The sequence below is a fragment of the Lithobates pipiens genome, unplaced genomic scaffold (genome assembly GCF_037356315.1).
Source record: "Lithobates pipiens isolate NorthernLeopardFrog02 unplaced genomic scaffold, aLitPip1_a1.2 Scaffold_131, whole genome shotgun sequence".
In the NCBI taxonomy this organism is placed as follows: Eukaryota; Metazoa; Chordata; class Amphibia; order Anura; family Ranidae; genus Lithobates; species Lithobates pipiens.
The window spans coordinates 20,239-31,577 of record NW_027507720.1 but is presented as its reverse complement, the minus strand read 5'-3'; positions in this window follow the sequence as shown (position 1 = coordinate 31,577).

Here is an 11,339-nt window from a genome sequence, read left to right as displayed (position 1 = left end):
GGGGGACAAGGGGCAACTCCATATTAACGGCCATAGGGGGGGCAAGGGGCAACTCCATATTAATGGCCATGGGGGGGGGGACAAGGGGCAACTCAATATTAACGGCCATGGGGGGGACAAGGGGCAACTCAATATTAATGGCCATGCGGGGTGGGACAAGGGGCAACTCCATATTAATGGCCATATGGGGGGGGCAAAGGGGCAACTCCATATTAATGGCCATGGGGGGGGGGATAAGGGGCTCCATATTAACGGCCATGGGGGGGATAAGGGGCAACTCCATATTAAAAGCCATGGGGGGATAATGGACAACTCCATATTAAAGGCCATGGGGGGGGGGACAAGGGGCAACTCAATATTAATGGCCATGCGGGGTGGGACAAGGGGCAACTCAATATTAATGGCCATATGGGGGGGACAAAGGGGCAACTCCATATTAATGGCCAATGGGGAGAGGGGGAGGAGACAAAGGGGCATCTTCATATTAATGGCCATGGGGGGGATAAGGGGCTCCATATTAACGGCCATGGGGGGGATAAGGGGCAACTCCATATTAAAGGCCAATGGGGAGGGGGGGGGACAAAGGGGCAACTCCATATTAATGGCCATGGGGGGATAATGGGCAACTCCATATTAAAGGCCATGGGGGGGACAAGGGGCAACTCAATATTAATGGCCATGCGGGGTGGGACAAGGGGCAACTCAATGTTAATGGACATATGGGGGGACAAAGGGGCAACTCCATATTAATGGCCAATGGGGAGGGGGGACGACAAAGGGGCAACTTCATATTAATGGCCATGGGGGGACGACAAGGGGCAACTCCATATTAACGGCCATGGGGGGACGACAAGGGGCAACTCCATATTAACGGCCATGGGGGGGGGGGACAAAGGGGCAACTTCATATTAATGGCCCATGGGGGGACGACAAGGGGCAACTCCATATTAACGGGCATGGGGGGGGGACAAGGGGCAACTCCATATTAAGGGCCATGGGGGGGACAAGGGGCAACTCCATATTAACGGCCATGGGGGGGACAAGGGGCAACTCCATATTAACGGCCATGGGGGGGGACAAGGGGCAACTCCACATTAACGGCCGGGGGGGGACAAGGGGCAACTCCACATTAACGGCCATGGGGGGGATAAGGGGCAACTCCATATTAACGGCCATGGGGGGACGACAAGGGTCAACTCCATATTAACAGCCATGGGGGGGGGGGGACAAGGGGCAACTCCATATTAATGGCCATGGGGGGGGGAACAAGGGGCAACTCCATATTAACGCCCATGAGAGGGACAGACAAGGGGCAACTCCATATTAACGGCCATGGGGGCGGGGGGGAGACAAAGGGGCAACTTCATATTAATGGCCATAGGGGGGGATAAGGGGCTCCATATTAACAGCCATGGGGGGGATAAGGGGCAACTCCATATTAAAGGCCAATGGGGAGGGGGGACGACAAAGGGGCAACTTCATATTAATGGCCCATGGGGGGACGACAAGGGGCAACTCCATATTAACGGCCATGGGGGGGGACCACAAGGGGCAACTCCATATTAACGCCCATGGGGGGGACAAGGGGCAACTCCATATTAACGCCCATGGGGGGGGACAAGGGGCAACTCCATATTAACGCCCATGGGGGGGGACAAGGGGCAACTCCATATTAACGGCCATGGGGGGACAAGGGGCAACTCCATATTAACGGCCATGGGAGGGGGGGGCAAGGGGCAACTCCATATTAACGGCCATGGGGGGGGACAAGGGGCAACTCCATATTAACGGGCATGGGGGGGGACAAGGGGCAACTCCATATTAACGGCCATGGAGGGGGGACAAGGGGCAACTCCATATTAACGGCCATGGGGGGGACAAGGGGCAACTCCACATTAACGGCCGGGGGGGGGACAAGGGGCAACTCCACATTAACGGCCATGGGGGGGATAAGGGGCAACTCCATATTAATGGCCATGGGGGGATAAGGGGCAACTCCATATTAATGGCCATGGGGGGACGACAAGGGGCAACTCCATATTAACGGCCATGGGGGGGGACGACAAAGGGGCAACTTCATATTAATGGCCCATGGGGGGACAACAAGGGGCAACTCCATATTAACGGGCATGGGGGGGGGACAAGGGGCAACTCCATATTAACGGCCATGGGGGGACGGACAAGGGGCAACTCCATATTAACGGGCATGGGGGGGGGACAAGGGGCAACTCCATATTAACGGCCATGGGGGGGGACAAGGGGCAGCTCCATATTAATGGCCATGGGGGGGGGAAAGGGGCAGCTCCATATTAATGGCCATGGGGGGGAGAAGGGGCAGCTTCATATTAAAGGCCATGGGGGGGTCAAGGGGCAACTCCATATTAACGGCCATGGGGGGGGGCGACAAAGGGGCAACTCAATATTAATGGCCATGCGGGGTGGGACAAGGGGCAACTCCATATTAATGGCCATACGGGGGGGGGGGACAAAGGGGCAACTCCATATTAATGGCCAATGGGGAGGGGGGGGGAGACAAAGGGGCAACTCCATATTAATGGCCATGGGGGGGATAAGGGGCAACTCCATATTAAAGGCCCATGGGGAGGGGAGGGGACAAAGGGGCAACTCCATATTAATGGCCATGGGGGGACAAGGGGCAACTCAATATTAATGGCCATGCGGGGTGGGACAAGGGGCAACTCCAAATTAATGGCCATACGGGGGGGGGAACGGACAAAGGGGCAACTCCATATTAATGGCCAATGGGGAGGGGGGGAGACAAAGGGGCAACTCCATATTAATGGCCATGGGGGGGGGGACAAGGGGCAACTCCATATTAACGGCCATAGGGGGGCAAGGGGCAACTCCATATTAATGGCCATGGGGGGGGGGGCAAGGGGCAACTCAATATTAACGGCCATGGGGGGGACAAGGGGCAACTCAATATTAATGGCCATGCGGGGTGGGACAAGGGGCAACTCCATATTAATGGCCATATGGGGGGGGCAAAGGGGAAATTCCATATTAATGGCCATGGGGGGGATAAGGGGCTCCATATTAACGGCCATGGGGGGGATAAGGCGCAACTCCATATTAAAGGCCAATGGGGAGGGGGGGACAAAGGGGCAACTCCATATTAATGGCCATGGGGGGATAATGGGCAACTCCATATTAAAGGCCATGGGGGGGGACAAGGGGCAACTCAATATTAATGGCCATGCGGGGTGGGACAAGGGGCAACTCAATGTTAATGGCCATATGGGGGGGACAAAGGGGCAACTCCATATTAATGGCCAATGGGGAGGGGGGGGGAGACAAAGGGGCAACTTCATATTAATGGCCATGGGGGGGGATAAGGGGCTCCATATTAACAGCCATGGGGGGATAAGGGGCAACTCCATATTAAAGGCCAATGGGGAGGGGGGACGACAAAGGGGCAACTTCATATTAATGGCCATGGGGGGACGACAAGGGGCAACTCCATATTAACGGCCATGGGGGGACGACAAGGGGCAACTCCATATTAACGGCCATGGGGGGGGGGACGACGACAAAGGGGCAACTTCATATTAATGGCCCATGGGGGGACGACAAGGGGCAACTCCATATTAACGGGCATGGGGGGGGACAAGGGGCAACTCCATATTAACGGCCATGGGGGGGGGGACAAGGAGCAAATCCATATTAACGGCCATGGGGGGGACAAGGGGCAACTCCATATTAACGGCCATGGGGGAGGGACAAGGGGCAACTCCATATTAACGGCCATGGGGGGGGGACAAGGGGCAACTCAATATTAATGGCCATGCGGGTGGGACAAGGGGCAACTCCATATTAATGGCCATATGGGGGGGCAAAGGGGCAACTCCATATTAATGGCCATGGGGGGGGGGGGATAAGGGGCTCCATATTAATGGCCAAGGGGGGGATAAGGGGCAACTCCATATTAAAAGCCATGGGGGGATAATGGACAACTCCATATTAAAGGCCATGGGGGGGACAAGGGGCAACTCAATATTAATGGCCATGCGGGGTGGGACAAGGGGCAACTCAATATTAATGGCCATATGGGGGGGACAAAGGGGCAACTCCATATTAATGGCCAACGGGGAGGGGGGAGGAGACAAAGGGGCATCTTCATATTAATGGCCATGGGGGGGATAAGGGGCTCCATATTAACAGCCATGGGGGGATAAGGGGCAACTCCATATTAAAGGCCAATGGGGAGGGGGGACGACAAAGGGGCAACTTCATATTAATGGCCATGGGGGGACGACAAGGGGCAACTCTATATTAACGGCCATGGGGGGACGGACAAGGGGCAACTCCATATTAACGGGCATGGGGGGGGACAAGGGGCAACTCCATATTAACGGCCATGGGGGGGGGACAAGGGGCAGCTCCATATTAATGGCCATGGGGGGGGAGAAGGGGCAGCTCCATATTAATGGCCATGGGGGGGAGAAGGGGCAGCTCCATATTAATGGCCATGGGGGGGGGTCAAGGGGCAACTCCATATTAACGGCCATGGGGGGGGCGACAAAGGGGCAACTCAATATTAATGGCCATGCGGGGTGGGACAAGGGGCAACTCCATATTAATGGCCATACGGGGGGGGGACAAAGGGGCAACTCCATATTAATGGCCAATGGGGAGGGGGGGGAGACAAAGGGGCAACTCCATATTAATGGCCATGGGGGGGATAAGGGGCAACTCCATATTAAAGGCCCATGGGGAGGGGAGTGGACAAAGGGGCAACTCCATATTAATGGCCATGGGGGGGGGGACAAGGGGCAACTCAATATTAATGGCCATGCGGGGTGGGACAAGGGGCAACTACAAATTAATGGTCATACGGGGGGGGGAACGGACAAAGGGGCAACTCCATATTAATGGCCAATGGGGCGGGGGGGGGAGACAAAGGGGCAACTCCATATTAATGGCCATGGGGGGGGGGGACAAGGGGCAACTCCATATTAACGGCCATAGGGGGGCAAAGGGCAACTCCATATTAATGGCCATGGGGGGGGACAAGGGGCAACTCAATATTAACGGCCATGGGGGGGACAAGGGGCAACTCAATATTAATGGCCATGCGGGGTGGGACAAGGGGAAACTCCATATTAATGGACATATGGGGGGGGCAAAGGGGCAACTCCATATTAATGGCCATGGGGGGGATAAGGGGCTCCATATTAACGGCCATGGGGGGGATAAGGGGCAACTCCATATTAAAGGCCAATGGGGAGGGGGGGGGGACAAAGGGGCAACTCCATATTAATGGCCATGGGGGGATAATGGGCAACTCCATATTAAAGGCCATGGGGGGGGGACAAGGGGCAACTCAATATTAATGGCCATGCGGGGTGGGACAAGGGGCAACTCAATGTTAATGGCCATATGGGGGGGACAAAGGGGCAACTCCATATTAATGGCCAATGGGGAGGGGGGACGACAAAGGGGCAACTTCATATTAATGGCCATGGGGGGACGACAAGGGGCAACTCCATATTAACGGCCATGGGGGGACGACAAGGGGCAACTCCATATTAACGGCCATGGGGTGGGGGGACAAAGGGGCAACTTCATATTAATGGCCCATGGGGGGACGACAAGGGGCAACTCCATATTAACCACCTCAGTACAGTGCAGTTACACCCCCTTCCTGACCAGAGCAATTTTCAGCTTTCAGCGCTCTCACACTTTGAATGACAATTACTCAGTCATCCAACACAGTATCCATATGAAACTTGCGTCCTTTTTTCCACACAAATAGAGCTTTCTTTTAGTGGTATTTAATCACTAGTGGGTTTTTTATTTTTTGTGCTATAAATAAAATAAAACGTAAATTTTGTGAAAAAAATGCCTTTTTCTTTGTTTCTGTCATAAATTTTTGCTAATTAGTAATTTTTCTTCATAACATTTGGCCAAAATTTATACTGCTACATATCTTTGGTAAAAATAACCCACATTAGTATATATTATTTGGTCTTTGTGAAAGTTATAGAGTCTACAATCTATGGTGCCAATCACTGAAAATTCATCACTTCTGATCAGGCCTTCAGTACATCAGGTGTATCTCATTTCTTGAGACTCTAACTAGTCAGGAAAGTACAAAAAACCCCCAAATGACCCCTTTTTACAAAGTAGACATCCCAAGGTATTAAGTAAGTAGCATGGTGAGTTTTTTTAAGTTGTCATTTTTTCCCACAATTCTTTGCAAAATGAAGATTTTTTATTTTTTTTTACTAAATTGTCATATTATCAGGTTATTTCTCACACACAGCATATGTATACAACAAATTACCCCCCAAAATACATTCTGCTACTCTTCCCGAGTACGGCGATACCACATGTGTGAGACTTTTACACAGCCTGGCCACATACAGAGCACCAACATCGATGTAGTACCTTCAGACGTTCTACGAGCAAAAATGACGCATCTCATTTCTCAACCACCTATTACACTTTTGAAGGCCCTGGAGTACCAGGACAATGGAATTTCCCATAAAATCACCCCATTTTGGAAAGCTAACACCCCAACGTATAATCTGTGAGGCATAATGAGTCTTTTGAATGGTTAATTTTTTTCCAGACGTTTTTGGAATATGTGGAAAAAAATTAAAACGCATTTTTTTTTACACAAAATTGTCAATTTATAAGATATTTCTAACACATAGCATGTATATAGCAAAAATTACCCCCCAAAATACATTCTGCTACTCCTCCCGAGTATGGCGATACCACATGTGTAGGACTTTTACACAGCCTGGCCACATAGATGGGCCAAACATTGAAGTAGTACGTTCAGGCGTTCTAGGAGCATAAATGACACATCTTATTTCATTCCTACCCATCACACTTTTGAAGGTCCTGGACCACCAGGACAGTGAAATTACCCACAAAATGACCCCATTTTGGAAAGTAAACACCCCAACGTATATTCTATGAGACATGGGCTGCAAATAGGTACTCGGGTACTCTGATGGGCTGGAGATAGGTACTCGGGTACTCAGGTGCACTGTGACAGGTACTCGGGTACTCAGATGGACTGGAACAGGTACTCGGGTACTCTGATGGCCTGGTGACAGGTACTCGGGTACTCTGATGGCCTGGTGACAGGTACTCGGGTACTCTGATGGCCTGGTGACAGGTACTCGGGTACTCTGATGGCCTGGTGACAGGTACTCAGATGAACTGTGACAGGTACTCGGGTACTCAGATGGGCTGTGACAGGTACTCGGTACTCTAATGGACTGTGACAGGTACTCGGTACTCTAATGGATTGTGACAGGTACTCGGTACTCTAATGGACTGTGACAGGTACTCGGTACTCTAATGGACTGTGACAGGTACTCGGTACTCTAATGGACTGTGACAGGTACTCGGGTACCCTGATGGGCCGTGACAGGTACTCGGGTATCCTGATGGGCCGTGACAGGTACTCGGGTACCCTGATGGGCCGTGACAGGTACTCGGGTACTCTGATGTGCCGTGACAAGTACTCGGGTACTCTGATGTGCCGTGACAGGTACTCGGGTACTCTGATGTGCCGTGACAGGTACTCGGGTACTCTGATGGGCCGGGACAGGTACTCAGGTACTCTGATGGGCCGGGACAGGTACTCGGGTACTCAGATGAACTGTGACAGGTACTCGGGTACTCAGATGGGCTGGGACAGGTACTCGGGTACTCTGATGGGCTGGGACAGGTACTCGGGTACTCTGATGGGCTGGGACAGGTACTCGGGTACTCTGATGGGCTGGGACAGGTACTCAGGTACTCTGATGGGCTGGGACAGGTACTCGGGTACTCTGATGGGCTGGGACAGGTACTCGGGTACTCTGATGGGCTGGGACAGGTACTCGGGTACTCTGATGGGCTGGGACAGGTACTCGGGTACTCTGATGGGCTGGGACAGGTACTCGGGTACTCTGATGGGCTGGGACAGGTACTCAAATACTCTGATGGACTGTGACAGGTACTCTAATGGACTGTGATTGACAGGTACTATGAGGGGTGGTGACAGGTCCTCTTTATTGGGGGGGGGGCAATCAGTATGTTTGGTGTACACTGTATGCGGTAACGAGATGTTACCGCAATCTCCTCCTCACACACGATCGGTGTGTGAGGAGGAGAACCCGGTAACATCCCATTACCGCGGTTTGTTTACATTTTAGTGATCGGCTGTGAAAGGATCACAGCCGATCACGTGGGTAAACAGCCAGCCAATGGCTGTTTACCAGTGTCGGTGACGAGCAGTGTTCCCGGGGAACACGCCGCCACCGACGTGCTCGCGCGCATGCGCCGTGCACGTAGGGGGTGTGTCCATCTGTGATCGGCCGTGACTTCATCACGGCCGATCACGTGGTAAACAGCCATAACGAATGGCTGTTCACCCCCTTCGGTGGCGAGCGGTGTCTCCGTGACACGCCGCCACCGAAGAAACAGGGATGCGCGCGCACGATCGCGCGCATCCCTGTTTAAACGGGAGGCCGTCATATGACGGCCTCCCGCCACAATAGCTGCGCCGCCTGGCCGTCATTTGACGGCCGGCGGTCAGCAACTAGTTAACGGGCATGGGGGGGGGACAAGGGGCAACTCCATATTAACGGCCATGGGGGGGGGGACAAGGGGCAACTCCATATTAACGGCCATGGGGGGGACAAGGGGCAACTCCATATTAACGGCCATGGGGGGGGACAAGGGGCAACTCCACATTAACGGCCGGGGGGGGACCACAAGGGGCAACTCCATATTAACGCCCATGGGGGGGGACCACAAGGGGCAACTCCATATTAACGCCCATGGGGGGGGGGGGGACAAGGGGCAACTCCATATTAACGGCCATGGGGGGGGACAAGGGGCAACTCCATATTAACGGCCATGGGAGGGGGGGGCAAGGGGCAACTCCATATTAACGGCCATGGGGGGGGGACAAGGGGCAACTCCATATTAACGGGCATGGGGGGGGACAAGGGGCAACTCCATATTAACGGCCATGGAGGGGGGACAAGGGGCAACTCCATATTAACGGCCATGGGGGGGATAAGGGGCAACTCCATATTAAAGGCCAATGGGGAGGGGGGGAGGGACAAAGGGGCAACTCCATATTAATGGCCATGGGGGGATAATGGGCAACTCCATATTAAAGGCCATGGGGGGGACAAGGGGCAAGTCCACATTAACGGCCGGGGGGGGGGGGGACAAGGGGCAACTCCACATTAACGGCCATGGGGGGGATAAGGGGCAACTCCATATTAATGGCCATGGGGGGGATAAGGGGCAACTCCATATTAATGGCCATGGGGGGACGACAAGGGGCAACTCCATATTAACGGCCATGGGGGGGGGACGACAAAGGGGCAACTTCATATTAATGGCCCATGGGGGGACGACAAGGGGCAACTCCATATTAACGGGCATGGGGGGGGGGGACAAGGGGCAACTCCATATTAACGGCCATGGGGGGGGACAAGGGGCAACTCCATATTAACGGCCATGGGGGGGGGACAAGGGGCAACTCCATATTAACGGCCATGGGGGGAGGGACAAGGGGCAACTCCATATTAACGGCCATAGGGGGGGGGGACAAGGGGCAACTCAATATTAATGGCCATGCGGGGTGGGACAAGGGGCAACTCCATATTAATGGCCATATGGGGGGGGCAAAGGGGCAACTCCATATTAATGGCCATGGGGGGGGGGGATAAGGGGCTCCATATTAACGGCCATGGGGGGGATAAGGGGCAACTCCATATTAAAAGCCATGGGGGGATAATGGACAACTCCATATTAAAGGCCATGGGGGGGGACAAGGGGCAACTCAATATTAATGGCCATGCGGGGTGGGACAAGGGGCAACTCAATATTAATGGCCATATGGGGGGGACAAAGGGGCAACTCCATATTAATGGCCAATGGGGAGGGGGGGAGGAGACAAAGGGGCATCTTCATATTAATGGCCATGGGGGGGATAAGGGGCTCCATATTAACAGCCATGGGGGGATAAGGGGCAACTCCATATTAAAGGCCAATGGGGAGGGGGGACGACAAAGGGGCAACTTCATATTAATGGCCATGGGGGGACGACAAGGGTCAACTCCATATTAACGGCCATGGGGGGACGGACAAGGGGCAACTCCATATTAACGGCCATGGGGGGGGGGACAAGGGGCAACTCCATATTAACGGCCATGGGGGGGACAAGGGGCAGCTCCATATTAATGGCCATGGGGGGGGAGAAGGGGCAGCTCCATATTAATGGCCATGGGGGGGAGAAGGGGCAGCTCCATATTAATGGCCATGGGGGGTCAAGGGGCAACTCCATATTAACGGCCATGGGGGGGGCGACAAAGGGGCAACTCAATATTAATGGCCATGCGGGGTGGGACAAGGGGCAACTCCATATTAATGGCCATACGGGGGGGGGGGGGGGGACAAAGGGGCAACTCCATATTAATGGCCAATGGGGAGGGGGGGGAGACAAAGGGGCAACTCCATATTAATGGCCATGGGGGGGATAAGGGGCAACTCCATATTAAAGGCCCATGGGGAGGGGAGGGGACAAAGGGGCAACTCCATATTAATGGCCATGGGGGGGGGACAAGGGGCAACTCAATATTAATGGCCATGTGGGGTGGGACAAGGGGCAACTCCAAATTAATGGCCATACGGGGGGGGGGGAACGGACAAAGGGGCAACTCCATATTAATGGCCAATGGGGAGGGGGGGAGACAAAGGGGCAACTCCATATTAATGGCCATGGGGGGGGGGACAAGGGGCAACTCCATATTAACGGCCATGGGGGGGGACAAGGGGCAACTCAATATTAACGGCCATGGGGGGGACAAGGGGCAATTCAATATTAATGGCCATGCGGGGTGGGACAAGGGGCAACTCCATATTAATGGCCATATGGGGGGGGCAAAAGGGCAACTCCATATTAATGGCCATGGGGGGGATAAGGGGCTCCATATTAACGGCCATGGGGGGGATAAGGGGCAACTCCATATTAAAGGCCAATGGGGAGGGGGGGGGACAAAGGGGCAACTCCATATTAATGGCCATGGGGGGATAATGGGCAACTCCATATTAAAGGCCATGGGGGGGGACAAGGGGCAACTCAATATTAATGGCCATGCGGGGTGGGACAAGGGGCAACTCAATGTTAATGGCCATATGGGGGGACAAAGGGGCAACTCCATATTAATGGCCAATGGGGAGGGGGGACGACAAAGGGGCAACTTCATATTAATGGCCATGGGGGGACGACAAGGGGCAACTCCATATTAACGGCCATGGGGGGACGACAAGGGGCAACTCCATATTAACGGCCA